This window comes from Manis pentadactyla, chromosome 1 (assembly GCF_030020395.1).
Source record: "Manis pentadactyla isolate mManPen7 chromosome 1, mManPen7.hap1, whole genome shotgun sequence".
In the NCBI taxonomy this organism is placed as follows: Eukaryota; Metazoa; Chordata; class Mammalia; order Pholidota; family Manidae; genus Manis; species Manis pentadactyla.
Window position 1 is genome coordinate 154,281,582 of NC_080019.1, and position 24,349 is coordinate 154,305,930.

At 37.4% G+C, this 24,349-nt stretch overlaps 1 long non-coding RNA gene across 3 annotated transcripts in view; it reads left to right on the forward strand.

Annotated features, from left to right (window-relative positions):
• The first annotated feature begins 240 nt into the window (after nucleotides 1–240).
• The window catches only part of LOC118927883 (uncharacterized), a 41,238-nt gene continuing 17,129 nt past the window's right edge, over nucleotides 241–24,349 (forward strand). The window contains exon 1 of one of the 3 annotated variants that reach the window (XR_008997593.1): nucleotides 241–1,316. This is a non-coding gene — a long non-coding RNA (uncharacterized LOC118927883). The remainder of the gene's footprint in view (nucleotides 1,317–24,349) is intronic. The other 2 variants (XR_005031003.2, XR_005031002.2) reach the window with 2 other exon arrangements.

The following is a 24,349-nucleotide window of genomic DNA, read 5'->3' on the forward strand; positions in this document are numbered from 1 at the left end:
CTAGAAAAATATCACATATCCGTAACATACATACATAGGCTTAAACATACAGATGGATGCAAACAGACATCTTACAGTTTTTGTTTAAAAATTTTAGCCATGAGACAGTTATGATAATGCAAAACTCACCAGTTTATTTAGAAATAGTTTGATCGAGATCATGTTTCTGGCAGATGGAATAAATTAAGATTACTTGCTCAGATGGTTTAAACTTTTTAGTAATATATGTGGGATTTTTTTAAGATTTTTTTTTTGTCTAGTTTCCTAATAGCCCTGAAAACAAACTTTTTTTCCCTTTTGATAAGCATTACCTAAGTTCTGAGAGACCAAATAGAACATTTGTATGTCAAAGTCCCAGGGCAAGAACGCAAGTTCTTCCAGTTTCCCAAGGCCAGAATTTTTATAATAGCTATAAACCTTTTGAGATGAAAAGGGGACGTTTTGTGATCAGTTAAAAAAAAAAAATGAATTTTTTTTTCCTACTCTTGCAAAGACTCAATTTGTAGGACAAGTTGTCCTCAATTCGCAGGACAGTTGTTTTCAGTTCCTGAAAGAATTGGGTTGTAACCTGAATAATACCAAGGGTGCTGACCCACCCATACAACTAACTACATTATCTTCAATTTGCTTCTTTACACCAGAGAGAGGATCTTTAAATAGAAATCAAAATATTCCTATGTTCCAGATTTAAAGTTGTTTGTCTTTGGAATGTTTTCATTGCCCTGGGGGTGTATAGTTTAATTTTCGCTTAGGGGAGAAGGCCAAAAATACTTTCCTGCCAGGCTTTGAATATTAGCTACCAGTTTGGCCAACTTCTAACCATAGAGTTTCTTTAAAAAAAAGCTTTTCAAATATCTTTTCAACTTTCAACCAGGACAAGCAGCAAATATTCTGGCAATATTGAGCAACCCAAAGTATTCTACTCTTTCCAAGATCCAGAGTCACTTCCAAAAATAGCCAAAAGAAAGAAAGACTTAGACAATTCCCTTGAGAGCTGGCAACAGTTGGTAGGACCCTAACTACAAATGTAATGCAACACACATTTCTGTCCAGCCATATTTTGGGACCCCCAACCTGAGGGTGGAGCTGCCTATGTACACAAGAATGGATAACCTGTATGTCCCAGGCAAACAGAATGTGGATCCAAGTTTTCAGGACACTGAACACAAACAACAAGGAAATAGTTTTCCCTGGGATAGAAAGGAGCCACAATGAATACCCCAAAACCAAATCTGTAAGAGTCTGGATTTGGAAAGTGACGTGAGATTTTACTTTCCTTTCTCAGCCTGCCACCTCTGACATCAGGAGACTGACTGGTAAGAATTCTTACCTTTTACTGGTTTCTGCCAGTTTTCCAAGGATTCCATTTGCAGGCTTCTAAGCAGGTGGATTTAAAGAAAAGAGTAGGGCCCAGGTTTTACCACAATTTGCAAGGTTTCCACTAATTTTAATTTTAGTTTCGCCCTGGATGTTAAGGAAATAATTGGAATGAGTTTGCCAGAGATTTCCTGAATTTCTGCCAACCCTGGGAGGGGCCCATATGGGGGACCCTCTTTCAAGGTGTATATGGGGGTGTGTTTGAGTTAGTGTGGAAACATTTGATGAAACCTTCAAGTACAATGTTTTCTCCAGTGTTCCACTTAATTTCAAAGACATCCATTTCTATGCCAGTGTTTTGATGATGGACCCCAAGGAGGGTATAAGAGGCAAAGTCCAAGTGTTTTAGTTTTCTGGCCTTGAAGCAATAGAATTGTAAGGCCATTAACTTATTGGACTTTTATTTACAGTCTGCCAGTCTCTTCAGAGTGGAAAGACAATTCAGAGAGAGAAGTAGTAGATTGAACACTTGAATAAAGAAGGATAGAGGGAAGTAGTATGAGTCACACCAGTTTTAGAGTCTTTTGTTTTAGGTACCTCTTGTGTTTTTTAAGTTTTATGTCACCTTTGCAATCAAAGTTTTATCGAAATCTATTTTGGAATTTTTGAAGCCTTTTGGAAGCCTCTGATATGAATTAAAATAGATATCTCGTTCTGTTTGTTAACTTGGGAAACCTTGTATTCAAGTGCACTTTTTAAGTGAAGAATCTTGTCTAATTTGAACATTCCCCATAGTGGCCATTGTAATTCTCGGTTGTCTTAGTTAGATCTTGCCATTCTTATAGATATCTCTATCTTTCAGGACCACAGTTCTTTGACATAAAATAAGCAGGTATGCCAGAAAGTAGAGCACTCATTTTTTTGAAATCTGAGAATCCCATTTCTTCAGTTAAGCCTTGGGTCTTCCAGAACCAAATTAATACCTAAAAGGGATGTACCACTGGGTTTGGGATTTTGTGGTATTTTACAGTGTGCTTCAGTGCTTCAGTGCGTGGATATTTACTTGAATTTGGCCAGTGACTTAGTGTCAGTTTAACCTAGTCTGTGGCCAACTTATCTTAGCACAGGAGTCTTAGAGCGTGGTGGCAAGCACTCTAACAGCTTTTAAATGCTCACCCATTCCTACAAATTTTGCATCTTTGGCTTTTGAGATTCCCACTAGCAATAAATACATTATTTCTTTCACAAGATTTCTTTACAAGAGGCATATAAACTGATGGTCTTTAATAGTCTGACTTGTGCCTGTTTTGATTTTGATTTTGATAGTCAAAATAGTCTGAAATTCTTGTCTTAACTTATTTTCCCAGTTTCCCCAATAGTTTATGCCATGGACTAACTCCATGGTTTTGTGAGTCCCCTAACAACTGCCACCCACTGTGAACAATGGAATCTCTTCTTCTTGATTCTGCCAATGGCTATCACTCATAGTACACTACCAGTCTTATTTCTCAGGAACCTTTAAGGGGAAGGGGCCAAGGGCAGGCCTCCCTAAGATGTGCCACTTTGCCATATAGATTACTTTGAGCTGAAAAACCATCAAGGCCCAAAAGAATACCGGAGGATACTGTGACATCCTTCCCTCACTGTACAAACAGAATTACATGGAGAAACTACTCCAGAAGGAAAGCTCTCACCTTAGATAGCTATATTACAATGTAAACTAGGTGTGGCAGATAGGGAGGGGTGTGGTTAAGTCTGTTAAAATTCTGTCTGTGCCCCATTGTTTCTGTGTAGCCCATTAAATATTTTGTTTAACAAACATTTACTCTTTTCATATTCCTGTGAATTTCTTCCCTTTTTCTTTGAAGTCTCTGACCTGTACCCTCTTCTCCTTGGTTCAGGATGATACATACACCTCATTCTTCCTGACTGTCTTTGAAACCCATATCTATGGCTTCCCCATACATACATAATTAAACTTTGGTTTTTCCTCCTGTTAGTCTGTCTCATGTCAATTTGATTCTTAGACCAGCTAGAAGAACCTTGAGGTATAGAGGAAATTTCTTTCTCCCCAACAAAGGTATCCCAGAACCTTTTTGAGAACTTCAATAAACTCCAGAACCTTTCCAGGGTCCCAGAACTTCCCTGGGAACAATATATATACATAATACATACATACACATACATATACAAAGTAAAGTTTGGATCAGAGTGCTGCACACAGTGGGGCACAGCTCAAATCCAAGAGTGACTTACCCAGACCCTTTGGTAACGATGAGAGGAACAGTGAACTCCAAGGGTTCAGCAGGTGTCTTACCTACCTGTGTGTCTAGAAGTCCTGCACACCATTAAGCAGTCAGCTTTGGATACCACTCCTTGTTGCCAAAAGATTGTTTATAAAAAATGATTAAAAAAGACAATTTAGTTGATACAAACAAACTTTATTTAACACTTCATGAAACTGATATCTCCTTTCAGAAAACTGCAAAATGGGCCAGAAGGCAGGAAGCTTTTATAGGATAAAGAAGAAAGAACAAGGAAGAGACAAACAAAATATACGATTAGCTGGGGCCAGTCAACTTTCTTTGGGGTGAGGAGGCCCACAGTTGACTTGACTTTTGGAGATTGGCTGACTGGATATATTGCATTTCTGGTCAAGCAGAACATTTATAGAAACATGAAAATTAATGAAGTTTCACTTTGCTGATGTGGTACCCTGGGCAGGAACAGCTCCATCTTGGACTTAGAAATGTATTTCAACACTATCAACAAAATCAAATGCTACTTCTTTGAGAAGACTCATAAATAAGCTGATTTGATAGTCAAGAAAGAAAACCTAAAAAATACAAGTAATTTTAGAAATTGTAACATTAGCAAAAATCTAGTCACAAAGATAACACCATGACTACATAATGTATTTTAGAGGTGACACTAAAAGCTTAAGAAATTGATAAACCCTAACTTATGCAAGATATTGATTTATTATTTTAAAAGGTAAAATTCTGTTATCCATTTTAATGTTATAGTAATAATATAGAAAGGCATTTAGGTGAATAATTTTTTATATCAATTTGACTGGGCCACAGAGTGTACAGACATTTGGTTAAACATTATTCTGGGTGTGTCTCTGTTTTTGGGTGAGATCAACATATAAATCAGTAGACTGAGTAAAGCATACTGCCCCCTAATATGGGTGGCCTTCATCCAATCATTTGCAGTCCTGGAAAGAATAAAAAGGCTGACCCTCCCCCAAGTAAGAGAGGATTCCTCCTGCCTGACTGACTTTGAATTAGGACATCAGCTTTTTCCTATCTTCATATTCAAACCGAAACATAAGCACTTCTTCAGTCTCAAGCCGGTTGGCCTTGAGCCTAGAACTCCACTCTTGGCTTTCCAGGGTCTCCAGCTTGCCAACTCATCCTTCAGATCTTAGGACTTGTCAGCCTCCATAATCGCGTGAGCCAATTTCTTATAATAAATCTCTTTTTATAGATAGATGGGTGGACAGATGGTTCTGCTAATAGTTCTATGTCTCGAAAACTCAAAGTAATGTAGCACTGAAAGAAAAGAAAATTGTGGGACAATTCTCTTTCTGAACAGAAATGCAAAAACATAGACAAAAATAATAGAACTCCAGTAATATGGATGCATATATGTTTATTTACACACACACACACACACACACACACACACACACACACACACACAATTGTTAAGTGGGACTATTCCTAGGAATGTAAAGACATCTTTTTATGAACTTTGCCACATGAAATAATTAAAAGAAAAAACTTTTTAAACAAATTTAAAAAGATTTTAGCAGTAGCCAGAAGAAAAAGCATTAGACAAAATTGAAAGCTCATCTATGACAACTGCTTCAGTAAATCAGAATTATATGAAGAAATTTTAACTTAATAAAAGTTATCTATCAAAAATCAGCAACAAATAATGTAATAAAAAATGTAAAAATATCTTAAAGCAAGGAACAAAACAAAATTACCTACTATCATAGATTCTATTCAACAGGATGTTTACGAGATGTTCTATCCAGGGCAAAAAAAGTAGAAAAAGTAAAGCATACAGGAATTGGAAAGAAAGGCTTTAAAATATTTTTGCAATGATTATCCACATGGAAAACTACAGATAATACAATAAGATGAATAAACAAAATTAAAATATATAAAATCAATATAAAAATCAATAGTATTTTTGCCCAGCAAAACTATTTTTGAAATGAAGTTTTCAAAAATTCAACTCACAGAAACAGCATCCCATATGGTATATAGAAATAAATCTAAAATACAGCCAAGATCTTTATAAATAAAATTATTTTTAGAAAATAAAAAAGACCTCAGTAAATAAATGGAGTGCTAAACTATATATAAAGACTCAAATCATAAAGATAATAATGCATCTCCAAAATGAATCCTTAACTTCTTTATTGCTGATATCTTTTCTAAGTGTATCTTTCTTATTGAAGTATAGTTGATATACAGTATTACATTGGTTTAAAGTATACAGCACTGTGATTCAACAGTTATACACATTATTAAATCCTCACCCCAACTTGTACACTTACTATCTGTCAACATAGAAAGATGTTACAGAACCATTGACTATATTCTCCATGCTGCACTTCCATCCCTGAGACCAACTTATATGATGATTGAGATTTACCTTTATAGATATTGAAAATTTTATCCTAAAATTATTGAATCCTAAAAGAAAAAAAAAGGAAACTAGGAGTTTTTAGAGATACGTCAAATTAATTCTCAGCATTCCAGAAAGGTATTTCACACTGTCCTCATTTTTCAATGCTTTCTTTATGTATGAAAATCTTCAGTATCTTTCTATTATATTGCTAATTTATGGTTAAGTGGTCTGAGTTGCTATCACTGATGTAACACAGAGAATTTTAACTAATACATTTGCTTGAGTTCAAATTATTCATTTAAGTCCCTGTGACTATTTCCTCACCTACTAAGACATTTTTACTGAATATTTTCCAAGTTTCCCTCAAGCCACTCAAAATCTTTATTTTCCCCTCATATATATGCAAAGGACAATGCATTTTCTATCTCTTAAATCAAAAAACACCTCTGATTAGAGGAGTTAGAGGAATTAAAACTACTTGCCAAACTCATTCCATTAGCCTAGGCACATTAGGCAGTCTTATGAATACTACTACTCCAAAGCCAAGGTTGCTGGCCTTTCACATAGGAGTGATGTGTATGGTTCGCACTTTCTAAGACCATACAACACTGGAGATTGCTGGAGTTTGAGAGTGCTTATGTTGATAGTAAAATCACCATAGCAACATAGCCCTGATCTGGTCCTGAAGATTCCTTCAAATTATGCATTGTTCCCAAGCTCAATAACCAAAACTATCCACTTTTATCTGGAAAAGAATTCTAGGAGAAGAAAAAAGAAATTAAATGGATTTTGTTGCTCTGTTGAAAAATAAAAAAGGTAACATTGATTTCATGCAGTGGAAAAATAATCTGAAATTTTTAGTTGGACTTCAAATTGGACATTTGTTTTCTTTCTTGAATAACAAGTATTTATTTACAAACTAAATCTTCCCTTAGTATTAAATTAACCTCATGATAAGATTTAAAACTCTGAGAAACACAAATAAGCACAAAAAGGAAACATAAGTGGCACATAGTCTTCTCTAGGACTCAGATATTTATTGCTTTAATTATTTTTCTTTCTGAGGAAATGGCACAACCTTTTGAACAGTCTAGGTTAAGGTCTGTTGCTACAAGAATTCTTTATATGTAGAGGATCTCTGAAACTATTCAGAAGTTTTTAAAGTATATTGATAATGAATTACTTAAATATGAATGTATAGCTTTCATTAAATTAGCCTCTGGCAAGGAATTCTCTATTCTAACGCTAAATATTCACTTGGAACAATGTAGTGACAGTGGTAAAAAAGCAGGATATTAATAAGTTAGCACATCTTCAGTGATAAACAGTAAACAAACTGTTTATATTTAATAGACAGTAATCTCTTCATTATTTTATTATTAGTCTATCCAATGTAAATTCCATTTTACTTTTAATTTAACTTATAAAGAAGTCTAGGTTGATTCCTAGGACTATATAAAATTTTATAAAACTTGTGCTTTAATTCCTTATTAGCTATTTAGATATTTTGAGCTTCTGTTTTTCTTGCTCTAGCACCAATTAAAAGTTGTGAATATAATTTACACTTCCTTATTAGAATTCGCTATAGATTATACTTGTTGAATGCACTCCATGGAAATTAATGCTTCAAAGGGACTTTCTTTTGTCAAAAACATTTCTGAATCATGTACACACTGATTGAGTGTAGAACAAACATCAAAACTGAAACATTGATTGATGATTCTGGTTTTATTTCCAAAATATTTTTGTTAAAACCCCACAAAACAGTGCATTCTAATTTAGCATGTCTCTTCAAAAGCCATTACTTCTGGGTATTTCAAATCAAGTTATGATATGCAAAGATTTTTAAGTCATCTGCTTTATAGCCACTTGCAACTTTACACTTGATTCAGCAAATCTGGATTATCAAGTATCCCACAAGAAATACCACAATTACATTGTGCTGTAATGATTCTCAACTTCATAAATAATATCCCAAAACCCATGGATGCAATAAATGCCATGAAGACATTCCAACCTGGCTTTCTTTATCCTACACAAATACTATGTCCAAGGTAGTTTTGAATGCATTACAAATAACTGATAAATTAATTATATATTTTAATAAGGAAATATAATACTGTGAGATAGACTCATTGTTAACTCACTTTGGAATTTTAAATATTCTTCTTTTCTCAGTGAAATTTTGACACAAATGTTTGACCCAAAATTTTATTTAAGTGTTCCACATTTTTTGTGAATATATAGTTTCCTATTTTTAATTTGAACAAACACCCTAACTTTCTATTATAAATGGTGATTTCTGTTCAGAGAGCATCTATTTGAAAGGGAGGCTAGATGACAGGAAGGAGCTGCTTACCCATTTAACTATTCATTGAAAAATATTAATAGATTTTTCTGTGTGCTAGCACATTCTGATAGGCACAAGGGTTCTATGGAGAGATGAAAAAAAGAAACAGGAATTTCTTTCATGAAGTAGATAATACATTGGATATATCTATATGTTTCTCAGTATCACTCACATAGAGTTGGGTGCAATAATTAAAAGGCAAAATCTGAAACTTTTGAGTAATATGGATCTTTACTATGGTTTTCATTGAAAGAGTTTACATGGCTCACTACATACCAAATGCATTTTAAAACCTTTAAAAATATTTTTTTCTCTTTCCAGTATTTCCAACTTACAGGAACTACAAATTTGCTATTTATACTTTCAGTTGCTCAGGGCAAATATCCAGAAGTTATTTTTTACCCTTTTTCTTCTCTCACAGCCTTTGCCAATGTCATCAGCCTATTCTTTTGGTATCATCTTCTAAATACATACAGATCATGACTTGTTCTTATCACCTCCAACACTACCACACTAAGCCATATAAGATCACCATAAAGTTACTCAAATGGTACACCTTAAGAAATAAGATACAAGTAATAACTCATTAGAAAAACAAGTATAAACTGGGACTCTTCTACGAAAGGTCACTTTGGTCAGAGTCTTTTATTCTAGATCAAATCCTAGCCAATGTAGTTTCAATAGCCTCCTAATTGATATTTCTGTTACTCCTATGTTTAATCAGCAATCAGCACTCCCAAAATGGAACGCAGGTCACGTCTCTACTCGGCTCAATACCATTCAACATTTTCCTATCTCCATCAGGTAGAAATCCAAAATTCTCGTAATTGTCTAAAGGCCTAGATGACAGAGCTACCACCACCTTCCCACTGTGTCTCTGGCATTGTTTCTTTGTCTGTTTCACATGCTTGTTTGCAGTAGCCATACTTTCACCTAGCCAATGATAAAACATGCTGGGTCATTGTACTTACTGCTCTACTTCAAATTTCTCCAGTCTCTGGCTTCCACTGTCATATATTCTTGCACAAATGTTAACCTCACCACACCCTATTAAAATAGTAATCCAAAACTCTCTACTTCTGTTCTGTGATGCATGTTCTCCATACTACTTAACACCATCTGACATACTGTATTATACTTAATTATTTATGGTCTGTATCCCCCACTATTTCACTGGAAATTTGATCCAGGAAAAATGTAGAGATTCCTATAAATATTTCCATATTTAATGTGTTTGATATTCATGAAATCAGATGTAACCCTTATAAGGGCCTACAGTCTAGTAGGCAAATTCTTCTTAAGAAACCTCATAGCCAATAAAAATCAAAGTTGATATTTTTATTTTCATTTATAAAAGGTTAAAGCATTATGATAGTCTAGATAAATCTCTATCCAAAAGGTTCACAAATTATTTATGTAGATACTCTGCTCTCAAGTAGTAGAACATGACTCCATACTCTTAATGTGGGCTGTGCATAGTAAGTTTCTTCCAAAGAGTATAGTATGGAAATGGGGGGACCACGATTTTAGAACAGAAAAACTTGACACACACTACCTCATCTAGGCGATCAATATTAACAACAGTATCAGACACTTTAATAGAATGTATGTTTGATATGATACAATGAAATGCCACTTTAAGTCTGTGTCTTCCTTTCAAAAACCCATAACACTAATCATAGGAAAAACATCAGAAAAGATCCAATTGAGGGACATTATACAGAACACATGACCAGTACACCTCAAAATTGTTAAGGTCATCAAAAACCAGGAGAGTTTGACAAACTGTCACAGTCAGGAGGAACCTAAGGAAACATGACTAAATGTTAGGTAGGATCCAGGATGGGATCTTGCAACAGAAAAAGGACATCCGGTAAAACTAAGGAAATCTGAGAAAAGGATGATGTATGTGTGGTCCATTATTATTATTAAGTAATAATGTGTCAATATTAGTTTATTAACTGTGACAAATGTACCTGACTAATGCAAGTTGCTAATAATATGGGATATTGAGTGTGGGGTATATGTGATTGCTCTGTACTATCTTTGCAACTTTTCTGTAAATCTATAAAGCTACTCTAAAATAAAACTATATTAATATACTATGATTTTTTCTTATTAATATAGACTTTTTAAAATTATCTTCTCCAACCTAATAATGCATCTAAAGTTCACATAACAATGACTTATAAATCTTCCTGAGATGTTGGAAATGTCCTAACTATGCACTATGTAGACTCTTAAGCATTTGAAAGATGGCTAGTATGACTAAGAAATTTTATTTTAAATTTATTAATATGAAAGTAAATTGTCACATATAGCTATTACATTTTTGGATGGTACAGATATAGAGTGATCACTGATCACAGAGATTTTGAAGTTATAATTATAATTTATTATTTCTACTGTGACTTCTTGTTTTGGTTCTTTTATTTACAGCAGTAAGGGCCTATTTTCCTTAAAAATTTTTAACAAAACACGTATGCACATTTATCTTAAACCACTGGCTCTTATGCAAAAATAGCCTAACATAGAAAATTGTATCTCTTCTCAATTGGTGTAAAGGTGATGATTAAAACTGAAAATGATCCTATATTTTATAGTGTTACATGCATGTGGCTAAAATTGTAATATTTCCAGGATATCTTGCCTGGCTTTAGTACATCTGCATATCAACAGGCATTCAGAGGTGTAAAGAAGTAGGCTTTAGTGCATTTGCACCTTTCATCTCCATATCAGTGAGTAATTACCTGGGCAACAGAGGGCTTATCTGTACCTGTGAAGTGAGGGGGAGGGCCGGTGTGGTTGCTGCTGGAGAAGGAGAGAAAGATGGGCCGGACGACACTTTTGTAAGACCCTTTCACCCCAAAAAGCATTTTGTGGTCAATTTCTTTGGTCACACTGGATCCATAGTGAACTTGCCCGGGCTGAAACCCATTATCAAGACAATTGGCATAGTTGGCAGGGTTCACTGTTGACCAAGAGAAAAGACAGGCTGCCCTTATGGGAGGGGTACTTTAGCGGGCTGCCCCTGTGAATGGGGAAACAGTGGACTGTCCCCCAATAGGTATGTGGTCTGAGGTGGTTTGCCTCCTAGAGGACTGAGCCCCACCCCAGGACTGGAGGCAAGTGGAGGTGACACCTGAGGCAGTAGGGGTGGCTCTTAGTATAGTAAGCAGAGCCTTTGAGAAGCAGAGTGCCTGTGAGGCAGTGGGGACTGTGGGTTGGCTGCTTCTCACAGACTTAAAAAGGTCTACAGAGGAGACCCAATAAATGACAGCACGAGAATGTGAGCTGAAAACTTCAGTAGATTCCCTGAGGAGGGAAGTGGCATTGTTGCAAGAGGCAGCACGAGAACACAAGCTGCAGACCTCTGTGGATGCCCTGAAGACTGAGATGGTACTGATGCGGGAGGAGGCGGCACGAGAACAGGAACTGCAAACCTCTGTGGATTCCCTGAGGAAGGAGATGCGGGAGGAGGCAGCACGAGAGCGCTGGCAGCAAGGAGACACTGGAGATGAGATGGCAGTGCTGCCAGATATTCAGAAGGAGGAAGAGGCCATCAAGGAAAAAGACGAACCCCTGAGGGAAGCACAGGTGGAGGTGGCATTAGAACATCAGCTGTGCAGCATTGAGCTGAAGGTAAGAGAGCTTCTGAAGACAGAATAGCATTGCTGCGAGGCACAGTAGAAAAGGTAGATTGTAGCAGAGGAGGCAGTCGGGGGAGGGGAGAGAAAGGTGCCATCTGCCCCAGAAATGGAAGAGCTAGAGGAAGATGAAGGGGTGGTGCCGGAAGCACTGGCGCCTCCTGTATTGAAAGCATGCCCAGTGGTTGTAAAGAAAATAAAGACCCAGCAGCTGAAAGTTCCTCAAGGAGATGTGCAGCCCCCTCCCCAGGTCGTGGCACACTCTATGGTCCGCCCCTATACTCAGGCTAAGCTGGTAGATTTGGGCTCCCTGTTTAGACAGAAGCCCTCGGAGTCAATATCAGCTTGGCTCCTGCGTCTGTGGGACTTAGAGGTGGATGGAATTGTTCTGTCAGGATCAGAGATGGGAAAGCTGTCTTCCCTAACAGTGCAGCCTGCCTTGAGGCAGCGATTACAAAATGCACATCAGACCCCAGGGAGTCACTCCCTCCTCTCTTGGCTTATGGCTGCACTTAGTGATGTGGGGCCCAATCCGAGTGATCTGCCATCCTCTCCTGTTAGGTGGCAAACATATGCTGAACTCCAACAGGTGCTATGAGAGTTAGGCATAAGAAATGCCATCTATAGTCCAGACAATTATGGCCCAGATGAAGAGATTTTCACTACTGGGATGAGAAATATTGTACTTCAAATGGCTTCTACATCCCTCTTTGGGTCTCTAGTGGCCATTCTTTCCCCTCACTGAGGGCATGTCAATAAGCGAGATGACACATACAGTAGCAGACTTAGGAGAGGCAGAAGCAATGAGAATCTGGAAAGAAATAAGACCTGTTACTCACAAGAAGAATTTACAGGGCCCCATGAAGGTTACGAGGACCCAGATGTGGGTTAATTTAATACGGGCAGGAGCAGATGGAAAGAAATTAGATGGAGAGTCCAATAGGATCTTACTAGAGCTATGGTAACAGCTGAAACCAGAGCAGCAGTTCTAGCCATTAAGACCAAAGAGGCAAAGGTCAGAGACAGAGCCACGAGACCGGCCTGTGTGTTTGCAAGAATTCCTGCTGGAAAACGAGCCAACCTCACTTGAGCCCACACAGGAAGGTTATTGGGGAACATGGTTTGACTGAGGGAAAGGTCAAGGTATCTGCCCTGAGGGACCAGGGGGGGAACAGAGGCCACATGTTGAAATAGCTATCCATTGGTCCCCAGTGAACCTACAACATGTCCTGGCTCTAGTGGACACAGGAGCTGAATTCATTGATTCATGGTAACCCAAAGCAGTTCCCTGGGACCCCCACTATCATAGATGGATATGGGGGGGAAGGCTATCAGAGTAAAAAAGCCCAAATCCCTTTGGGAATAGGGCATCTATCCCCAAAAGAGTATACTGTGTATATATCTCCTATTCCTGCGTATATTTTGGGGAATGATATCCTGCAGGGTCTATGGTTGCAGACCACTGCAGGTGAGTTCAGACTGAGAGTATGTGTGGTGAAGGCAGTTCTGAGGGGACATGCTAGGCACCCACCCATAGTTTTGCCTGTGCCTCAGCAGGTGACTAATACCAAACAATATAAACTGCCTGGAGGGCACAAAGAGATTAGAGAAATTCTCCAAGAGCTGGAAAAGGTGGGTATTATAAAGCCCACCCATACTCCTTTCAATTCCCCAGTGTGGCCTATAAAAAAGCCAGATGGCTCCTGGAGTATGACTGTGGATTACAGAGAACTGAATAAAGTCATACCCCCTATGCATGCTGCTGTCCCCTCTATTGCAGGCTTGATGGATACCCTCAGCCATGAACTAGGAGCATACCATTATATGATAGATCTTAATAATGCCTTCTTTTCCATTGACACTGAGCAGGAAAGTCAGGAACAATTTGCCTTCACATAGGAAGGACGGCAGTGGACTTTCACTGTCCTCCCACAGGGATACCTCCACAGCCCCACCATCTGTCACGGACTTGTAGCCCAGGACTTGGCTACATGAGAGAAACCACCAACTGTGTGGCAATACCATTATATTGTTGATGTCATGCTCACGTCTGATTCTCTTTCAGATCTAGAAGATGCTGCACCTAGACTGCTACAACATTTACAGGAGAAAGGATGGGCTGTGAACAGCACCAAGGTTCTGGGACCTGGTTTGTCTGTTAAATTCTTGGGGGTCATCTAGTCGGGTAAGACCAAGGTTATACCAGAAGCAGTTATAGACAAAGTCCAGGCCTTTCCTACCCCCACAACTGTAGCATTGCTGCAGGAGTTTCTGGGTCTTCTAGGCTACTGGAGAGTGTTTATACCGTACATGGCACAAATTCTGAAGCCCTTATACTGGTTGGTACTAAAAGGCGTCAAGTGAGACTGGGATGAGACATGTGCATCTGCCTTTACTACAGCAAAATGGGCAGTCAAGGCAGTACAGGCTTGAGTGTGATAGACGCATCAAGGCCCTTTGAGCTGGATGTTCATGTCACTGAAGATGGTTATGGCTGGGGTCTCTGGCAGCAGCTTGAATGAACTCGCCAACCTGTTGGATTCTGGTTACAACTCTGGAAAGGGGCAGTGGTACGATATACTTTGATAGAAAAACAACTGGCTGCCATGTATCACGCCTTGCTGGCTACAGAACCCATCACTGGAATGGCCCCAATAAAAGTAATAACCACCTATCCTATCTTGGGGTGGGCACAAGACTGGACCCAAAAGTCAAGGAGTGGTGTGGCACAAACACCCACACTAGCCAAGTGGGGTGCTTACCTACAGCAGCATAGTGCCCTCTCTAGTAGCCCCTGGAGTGAAGAACTCCAAAGCTTGTTGAGGCCGGTGACATATAGCAGTGAAAAGCAGGAAGAACTTGCTTTTGAATCATTAGCAGCAAAGAGTCCCTTTCGGGAGGGAAAAGCCCCTATACCTGAAGATGCATGGTACACAGATGGCTCCAGCCACGGGCAGCCCCCAAAATGGAGGGCCATAGCTTTCTACCCTGAGACAATATGGATGGAAGATGGTGAGGGGAAGAGCAGCCAATGGGCGGAGTTGAGGGCTGTTTGGCTTGTGATCAGCAAGGAGCCTTCCCCTATAGTTGTCTGCACTGACAGCTGGACTGTCTATCAGGGCTTGACCCTGTGGCTACCAACCTGGTACCATGCCAACTGGCTGGTTGGTCACTGATCCCTTGGGGGCAAGAATTATGGCAAGACTTATGGGCTTGTGGTCAGACTAAAATAATTACAGTATACCGTGTGACAGGTCATTTGCCACTGGCATCCCCAGGAAATGATGAGGCAGATAAATTGGCCCAGATACGGTGGTTAGAAGAAAAGCCTGCCTCTGATGTAGCCCAATGGCTACATCAACGTTTGTTGCATGCAGGGCAAAAGACAATGTGGGCTGTAGCCCATCTGTGGAGCTTGCCTTTGACCTTCGAAGAAGTTAGTAGAGCCCTGCAGGAGTGTGCCGTGTGCTCCAAAAGGCACTTACACCGAGTTCCACAGCAACATGGTACAATAGCTAAGGGGCCTATACCCCTTGTCAAGTGGCAGGTAGACTATATTGGGCCTCTACCTGTGTCAGAAGGATATCGGTATGCGATGCATTGTGTAGACACAGCTACTGGACTTCTGGTTGCTTTTCCTACCTGATGTGCAGACCAGCAGGCGACCAAAAGAGGCCTAGAGCGTCTCTTTGCTGCCTATGGCTGACCACAGGTGATTGAGAGTGATCAGGGCACCCATTTTACTAGACATACACTGCAAGTATAGATACGACAGCTGGGAATCAAGTGCAAGTTTCATGTGCCATACGTCGTACCGCAGCAGGCATGATAGAGAGGCACAATGGCTTGTTAAAATCCGGACTAAAGTCAGATACCAATAGTCTGCGGGGATAGTCAGTCTGCTTATGGACTGTGCTACAGCATTTGAATGAGAGACCCTGAAAGGGAGCTTTGATCCCCATAGATATGTTAACACATATGGCTGCCTCCCCTGTACAACTGCAAGTACAAATCAAAGAAGAATCATTGAAGCTGAGGTTTGGCACCAGAATAACCTCTTGCTGCCAGCACCAATTGCACTGAACCCCAGAGACTCGATTGAGTGGATGTGGCCTTGGACCTTTCAACACATGGACCAACAATGGCTGGCTCTCCTGGCACCTTGGGGACAAGGCCTAGAAGCTGGCCTCCTGTTATTCCTGGAATAACAGCAAAGTGGCCACCAAAGCTTACAGTAGTATTTCCTGAATGGCCAGAAGGTAAGAGCATCTTACTGGGGAGTTTTGTTTGATCATTGTGGCCAGTGCATGCACCTCCAGTAGCACTATATATATATATACCCTTCAGTAACCCCCACAGGGAAAGGAGTAAAAGTATGGTATACTAGACCAGGAAGGGACCCCCTTCCTGCTACAGTCCTATCACAAGACCACTCTCTTGCATGCATCCTACCTGATGGACAAGATTTACCTGTTGGTGACATTAAAACATATGTCTTATCACCCCTAAAGTCTTTGTGGACTAGAACGTCCTCTGGCTTGAGGATTATTATAATTTTTGTATCAAAATCTTGCTGTATCTTAATTTTTATTATCTCTTAAGTTGTTGTTATCCTCTGTTGCTATTGTGGAATCTGGTTACAGTGTTCCAGCTTTCTCGCACAGGGACCATTACGGAAGATTAAAAGCATGTAGATTGTAAGGCAAGAATCCTGGAGGGGTAGAGTGTGGGTAAAATTCTAATATTTCCAGAATATCTCACCTGGCTTTGAAACATCTGCATATCAACAGGGATTCAGAGGTGTAAATAAATAAGTTTTAGTGAATTTGCATCTTTCATCTCCATATCAGTGGGTAATTACCTGGGCAACAGAGGGCTTATCTGTACTGAGAGGTGAGGGGGAGGGCCCGTGTGGTTGCTGCTGGATAAGGAGAGAGAGAGATGGGCCAGACGGCAGTTTTGTAAGACCCTTTCACCCCAAAGAGAGTCTTGCGGTCAATTTCTTTGGTCACACTGAATCCATAGCGATCTTGCCTGGGCAGAAACTCATCATCAAGACAATGCCTAATCAATATAAAGTTGTCAAAACAAACGAAAAATCATATAAATATCAAATTATGCTTTTAGTTATCAAGAGGACAAAACAAGGATCAAGCTTATGGATGTCACTGAGTATCTCCAGCTCTTAACAAGTGTATCACACAGTTCAAAAAGATTAGGAATAAATACAATAATTGCTTGCTGAAAACAGTTTCAAATTATAAGAAAAACATACTGTGGGTAAAATTGCAATATTTCAGAATCTCTCACCTAGTTTTAATTCATCTCCATATCAATAGGTGTTTCCAAGGGATGGAGAGCAGTCCATCTCCATATCAGTGGGTGATTACGTGGGGAAGCAAGGGCACACCTGGACCGGAGAGGCTGGGTGGGGGCTCTTTTTGTAGCCAGATTGTGAGAGACACGGGCAAGCAGAGTGGATGACTGCCTGTAAGCAATAAATGGGTTTCTCCCACTTTATTTCTTCCTTTGACTGATTTTGGTTTCAAAAGTAATTTGCCCCAGGCTGGGAAACTATTTTTCCGAGTTACACATGCCTAAAGTTAGAGAGCCCACATCTTTACTAGGGGGCAGAAAGAGGCAGAAATGGAGAGAGAAAATTCCTGTACATAACTCTTACATATGTATACTTATATATAGTATAAATACTATAAAGAGCAGAATACCAGGAATATGCAATAAAATTACCTCATAATAGGAACACTGGCAGTGTTTCCAATAGCTTTTATTTATTTTTTTACGATACTATTTTAGGGTGATTTGTTAAAAAGTTAGCAGCATTTCCCTAGATATAACAAATTTCAGAAGAATGATCATTCTTTTTATCTCTTTTCTAGCTCATACTTGAATTTAGGAATTTAAGGCCCATACTGGAAAAGATAAATCCCATGGTGCATTCTATGGTTGTGTCTACACTGAGCAAAGGTTACTATTATAGTCAAACAAAAGTCAAGTCATCACTTCTTTTTCTATGGAATTTGAATAAGCGGGCCCTGAAGAATAGTTGCTGAGTGAATTTTATTAAAGATTAGTTTTCTAGTGATTTTTTTTATTGCAAGATCTCTCTAGTGTTTATTCTTCCAACATCTTTCCCTGTCTGGAATTTTGAAGAACAACTTAATATATTCTCAGTCAAAATATCATAACTTTCTAACCCTCTCTTGTGGTTAAAACATTATTCACTTAAGGTCAGCATTATGAACATAATCAAAAATATGAGACCTGGGAACAATGATGTGAACCAACTATAAAAATACATCAAAAGCAAAGTAGGTATATTCATCTCCTAGGAAAGCCGGTTTTTATTAAAGATTATCTGCAGAGATACTACTACATATTTTTCTTTAAGAAATCAGAATCCTTTCATTACTATTTTCTCATTACAATTTGTGTTCATTATTTATTGATGTTCTATCATTTAGAGCAAGCAATTATTAGATATTCTTCTTTGGAATAAACCTAATTTCAATGAAATAATGTTTTGTCATTAGTTTCAATCAAATGGATATTTATATTTAAATCACTCTTTTTCTAAAGTTATATTGATTCTCTTACAACTTGCCATGTATTTTATGATAATTAAAATGTAAGTGTGGTTTAAGCTAAATTTTCTTTGTCATTGATAACTTTTCAGTCAGAATCAAGCATAAATTGATCTCAATACACAACTGTTAATCCAATAAAGTTAAACTATATATTCAATGCATTTTTGCTATAATTCAAGTTATAGCATTCCAGGATGAAAGAGTAAAAAAGGGTTTAAATACAGTAATTATATTTTCTTCTATACTAATTTGAATTGATATTTAATTACTTTTAATCATAAAATTAAATATGAATAATGGCAACATTAAAATTAAAGGAAATAAGTAACAAATTATTTCATTCAAAGATAAAAAAATTAATGTGCTCTTAATACCAACCTTGCCATTGTTTATGAACTCGAAAATACATCATTCTGTGGCAAAGTAATTGACTCAAAATTGGTCAAACTAGATCTACTCCACAGATAGATCCCAACTTTCATTCCTGCAAATTAGGATCTCTTATAGGAGCAGATTCCTAGAATTATCTCCACAGATTTCCAGGGACAGTGAATTCCGGAGATAAAATTGTATTTAAAACCCAGCACAGATGCTGACCAAATAGGGAAACCAGGCCATCGAGATAGAAGAGAGGTTTCTAGCATGAATTATTTCATTGCTGGATGAAAAGGTATTTCTATGAGAGGGACCACATGACTTGGAGTTAATACTGAAATACTTCAATATTTTAACAATCATTGTGGCCACACTAATGTGTACACTAAAATTTAAGTTCTGTTTCTAACACAACTGTGCTTTGGGGATGTGCCGACTCCAAACACAAGTCCATCAAATGGTTCCTTCACAGAGATCTGCCATAGATGCTAAAGGTCTTGAGTATTGATAGTAGAAACCTTCAAAGTTGTGTATCTCTCAGGTACTAAGCTATCATGGCTTTGTTTTTAAAAGAAATTTAAACTCTAGTGTATATTATTAGTGTTTTCCAAATACCATATATACTGTATCATCAGAGAAGCAAAATAACAGCCAAAACTGCCAGACTACATTGGTATGTATTTTATATCAAATATATTTCACTATATTCTAATTTCACATATTCTGGGAAATGTACTTTTAAATTCCTACTTTAAAATTGTTCATATTTTTAAAAATTCAGGCATTCACCTAGTGAGTAAAAATGAATAGTTTTCAAGAATTAGGTTAAATACCTTAATGCTCGGCATATATCCTAAAAGCAAGTATTTTCATCATAATATTCATAAACTCACAACATAACTTAGTTATTTCCTGTCTATCATTTCCTTCACCATATCATTTTTTTTGGAGATAAGATTTTTCTTATATGTATCTTCTATAATTATGGCATTAATCATTGTATATGCCCTTGGTAAAATATTTTTAAAGTATCCAATAAATCTTTTATAGAATATTTGCTGACTTTCTAAACCTCTCAAAATAATCTAGAAAATCGATTACCTTTCTATAGGGTAAAATATGTATATGGAACAGCATATAGAATTTGTCAAATAGATTACTTTCTATCACACATATTCTTTCACTAGAACTAAAAAATAGTGATTCCTTTACAGTTAGCTTTGTCTGACTTCTAGGGAAGTTGCAAATTTCCCTTGGCTATCTCTAAGGCTTATAATCAATTATTCTGAAAATGAAGTTGTAAAGATACTGAGTTAAAAATACCAATTCCTTAAATATGGGTAAGGATTTTTGGGTATTGGGATATTTCTCTGGCTATGGCTACATATTAGAAAATGTTTTAAAAGAAAACAATGTTTTGAGAGTATATATGAATTTGTGCAGCAGTATCTCAGAAATGGAATGTATTCCCCTAGAGATATCCCAGGAACATGCTTCTTCCAAACTGTTCTCTTTGATTATATAGAGTTTTTCCCCACTATAATATTGGCTTTCTCTAATCTAAACCATTAAAATGGTTTGCCTTTTCCCTCAAATGAGTGGCACAGAGGCTTGGAAAGAATATGTGGTGAATTTGTATCAGAAGGTGACTCAGAAAAATACCTCTGCAGTTGTCCTGAACAAACACTTCAAAGTTCCATGACCCTCTACTAATTGCAGTTAAAATAGCTGTCCTCTCTGCATCTTAAATAATGAAGAGACTACTGGCATTTAGCCTAAGCATTGGACCAGAAATACTTTCTGTGCTAACATGGCAGAGGGAAGGAAACCAGGGATCTTTAATGGTGCAATAAACTCTGCTTCAATACGGCTAGCACATTCTCCTATTTCACATAGACAAGGCAGATGGGAAAACTTCCTTACAGAATTTTACATCACTGAGTGCACATTTTATATCCATTTTAAAAAGTCATGTAAATTGAACCTGAAAACTCCTACCTATTATTATAAAATAGAAAAAGTATCATATTATAAACAATTATGAGGTTCTAGAATCAATATAAATCTAGAACAAATAAATCCCATTTCTGGTTTTGATAATTATATAACTGATCCTCAGCTTCCTTATTGGTAAGCTGCAATATTCATATAAAATAAAATATAAATGAATATTTAGCCTGATACAGTATGTTAGTTGCAGATATTACAATAGGGTTTACATATTAGCCAATTTATATATTCTAACTGCTTCATTTGATGAAAAATAAATAGGAAATATTTACAATGTGCAAATATCTTTATTTGAATGACCAGAACATTTAGGAAGGTAAGAACTTCTTACTGTACTGCAACTTAATTTTCTGTAACTGTAATTTGGTGTTTCACAAGAGCTAAGCAGACAGCCAGACAATGTATGTATCTGTGTATATTAAAACATTTTCCTTTACCAAAGTTCCCTACTTATGTTTATTTAATGATTTTCTGGAAGAATTCTTTAACTGAATTATAAAACTCTCACACATTTTATATGCACGTTCTAAAACATTTTGTTTGGTAGAGTCAGTAATTGAACTGGTTGTTTCTTATTTTCATTTATTCAATTGAATATTAAGTATACTTGCATCAAGGTCTACTCCTAAAAGTGAAGAAATACATAAAGGAATAATTTAATCTCATAAGAATCTAACTGTAATATGCAATAGCACATCCTATCTTTTTTCCATCATGTCTGTCCTCTGATTCTCTTGACAGTTTCCACAGGTAACATAACTTGTAGATCAAGCACTTTCCAGTTTTAAGACAACTAACTCTGTAAAGCAGGATACAAAAGACAACCTCATACACACCAACTTTGAGGTTTACATTTTAAGTATATTCCCTAAAGTTAAGAACCTATAAATTAGCTGTAACTCTAAGGCTCCTGAATGGCTATCAAAATTGGCCTCAGACCACCCTGCTTCATTCAGTGAGCAAGAGTCCCTAGGTCAGCATCCCAGCTGCAGTTCTCCACATTTCCTTTGTCACATCACACATTCCTCTGAATTACAATTTTATACTGTATCTTCACCCTGTTGACAATCTGGTTATTCTGCCCAGCGGTCCAGTCACTCTCCAGGTATAGGGCTAAGGTACTCCAATTACTTCCCACTAGCTTTTTGCCCTCAGTGCTTCAGTTTTGTCTTGATATCCCCACTTTTGCCTCTGAATCTGTTTTTAACAAGTGGATCCATTGGGAATCACTGTCTCTCCGTATGTTTCTCCCAATGATGAACAATTAGAGTTGCCTCTGGTGTGTCCTACCTTATTTCAGGTTGTCCATCCCAATTCCAGGGGTGGCTTGTTCTTCTCTGTGCTTTGGACTATCTGCTCCATGTCCTCCTGCCTGTCCTATGCTGCTGGCTGTTCCCCTTTCAATTATCTAGTGTTGCTGATGAGCCACCATCACTGTGCCACTTTCTTTTGCTTTGGTTTCAAGAGAAATTTCATCTGATTTGTGATTGATACTTGCATTTTTTTGAACTAGCACTATGACTGAGTCTTCACTTAATATTTTTAATTATTTTCCTGAATAATATATATTAGAATAAGACACCTATCCTAAAAATGTAATGCAATCCAATCTCATACAGTTATGGAAATGGTAATACTATCTTTAACTCAGCTAGATTCATGGGTCTGCAACCTAGGCAGTCACACAGAGCCCCATGATGAGAAGGATTCCACGCTTGGTTTAATGCTCTGCTGTCACCATCTTGAAATTCTTAATGATTTCATCTTTGAACTTATGTTTTGAAGTGATTTCTAATAGACAATGGAGCATGTGCATGAGGTGAGAAGTTACTTGCAAGAAGTGTGTGTCTACTTTTCTTTCTTGCTTTATTCCAATATAGTATTTGAGGTCCCCAGAGCACAGGATTCCACTGGACCCTACATGGAAGTTCAGTGAGACTCAAAGTGAGTGCTTCATAAGCTTGTTTTGTCTATAACTGAGTAAGCTGAGGCTTTGACAACCAGTAAAGCCACACTTTCCCATTAGAACAAGAACTTGCTTCAAACTATAGAAAACCAATGGCATGTTAAGGAACACAAATGACAAAGGAATCCTTTCATATACTATCTTAGTTGTGTTATTTCTCTGTAATTAGCCAACCACTTATACAGAAAATGATCACAGAGAAGAAAAGCAAAGATAACACAACCCATAGTTCTTTCTCCTTTCAGTCCTTACTTACTTACCAGTAAGCTGAAGGTAGAGATTTTTAGTAAAATCTGTGCATATTAAGAAGTGAAATGAAAAATAGTTTTGGGGCAACATTATCCACTGTTCTGGTAGGAATGAAACATTTAGGTATCCACAAGATATGCTATACAAATTATGTAATTTCAGTAATTCTGCATATGAGTTCAATATTCTAATATTTGCATTTAAAACTGTAGTTGCACACTGTAAAGATCAATGGTAAAATTCATGTTAACAATTTACTTTTTTTTTTACTTAGCAATTAAATAAAATCACCAATACAGTTCAAGAGAGAGATGCTGGAAGATAATTTTAAGTTTCATATTTTAATATCTTTAATGACAGTTTTTCCAGATTTTTTTAGAAAATGGTCCTGTGTTTTCATTTTTCACTGCATCTCATGAATTTATGTAGATGGCCCTGATTTTTATTAACATATTTAAATATTATCAGTTCAGTCTATAGCTGATTAATCTTATTGCATTTTTAGTGGTCACATATTGATTATAAAAGTAAGCTTACTTCCATTTCTTCTCTGGGGATGTCCACAGTTGACAAAAAATATACTTGGTAGTATTATTCTCATTTATTTTTATCTCCCTCACAAACCAGTAAAGTACTATATCAAATTTAGCAGTGTTTCTACTTGATTAATGAGAAGTCTCCCTTTTCCAACAACATTTTCTATAGCGGACACTGTCCCTCCAGAGATTGAAACACCACTGATGACTCTATTCTGCTATCTTTCTTCATTTAGTATCTCCTCCTTAGAGAGCACAGGAGGACTAATAGATTGTTTATCCAGATATGGTATCAGTTATAACACACACAAAGTGCTGACTCTATACCCTTCCTATACTCAGTGGGATAAAGTAAAAAATATTCAAATATACATTTTTCTACTGTTTCTCCCCAAGTGTTTATTGCTGTCTTTTCCTATAACTATATAAATAACCTCACAGATACCTCAAAATTTAAAGTAAAAATTAGATTCTGGAATGGACTACTTATCTAGTGGCTTCTCCTTTGCTTTACTGATTCTGGTAAATCTGCTTTACTGATTTATAAACAGTATAAGTCTTCTCAGAATGCAACCTTGAAAACAAAGTTAATTTGAATTAATTTTAATTCAGCCCTGTTTTCCATTTTAGCTCAGTATTTGACA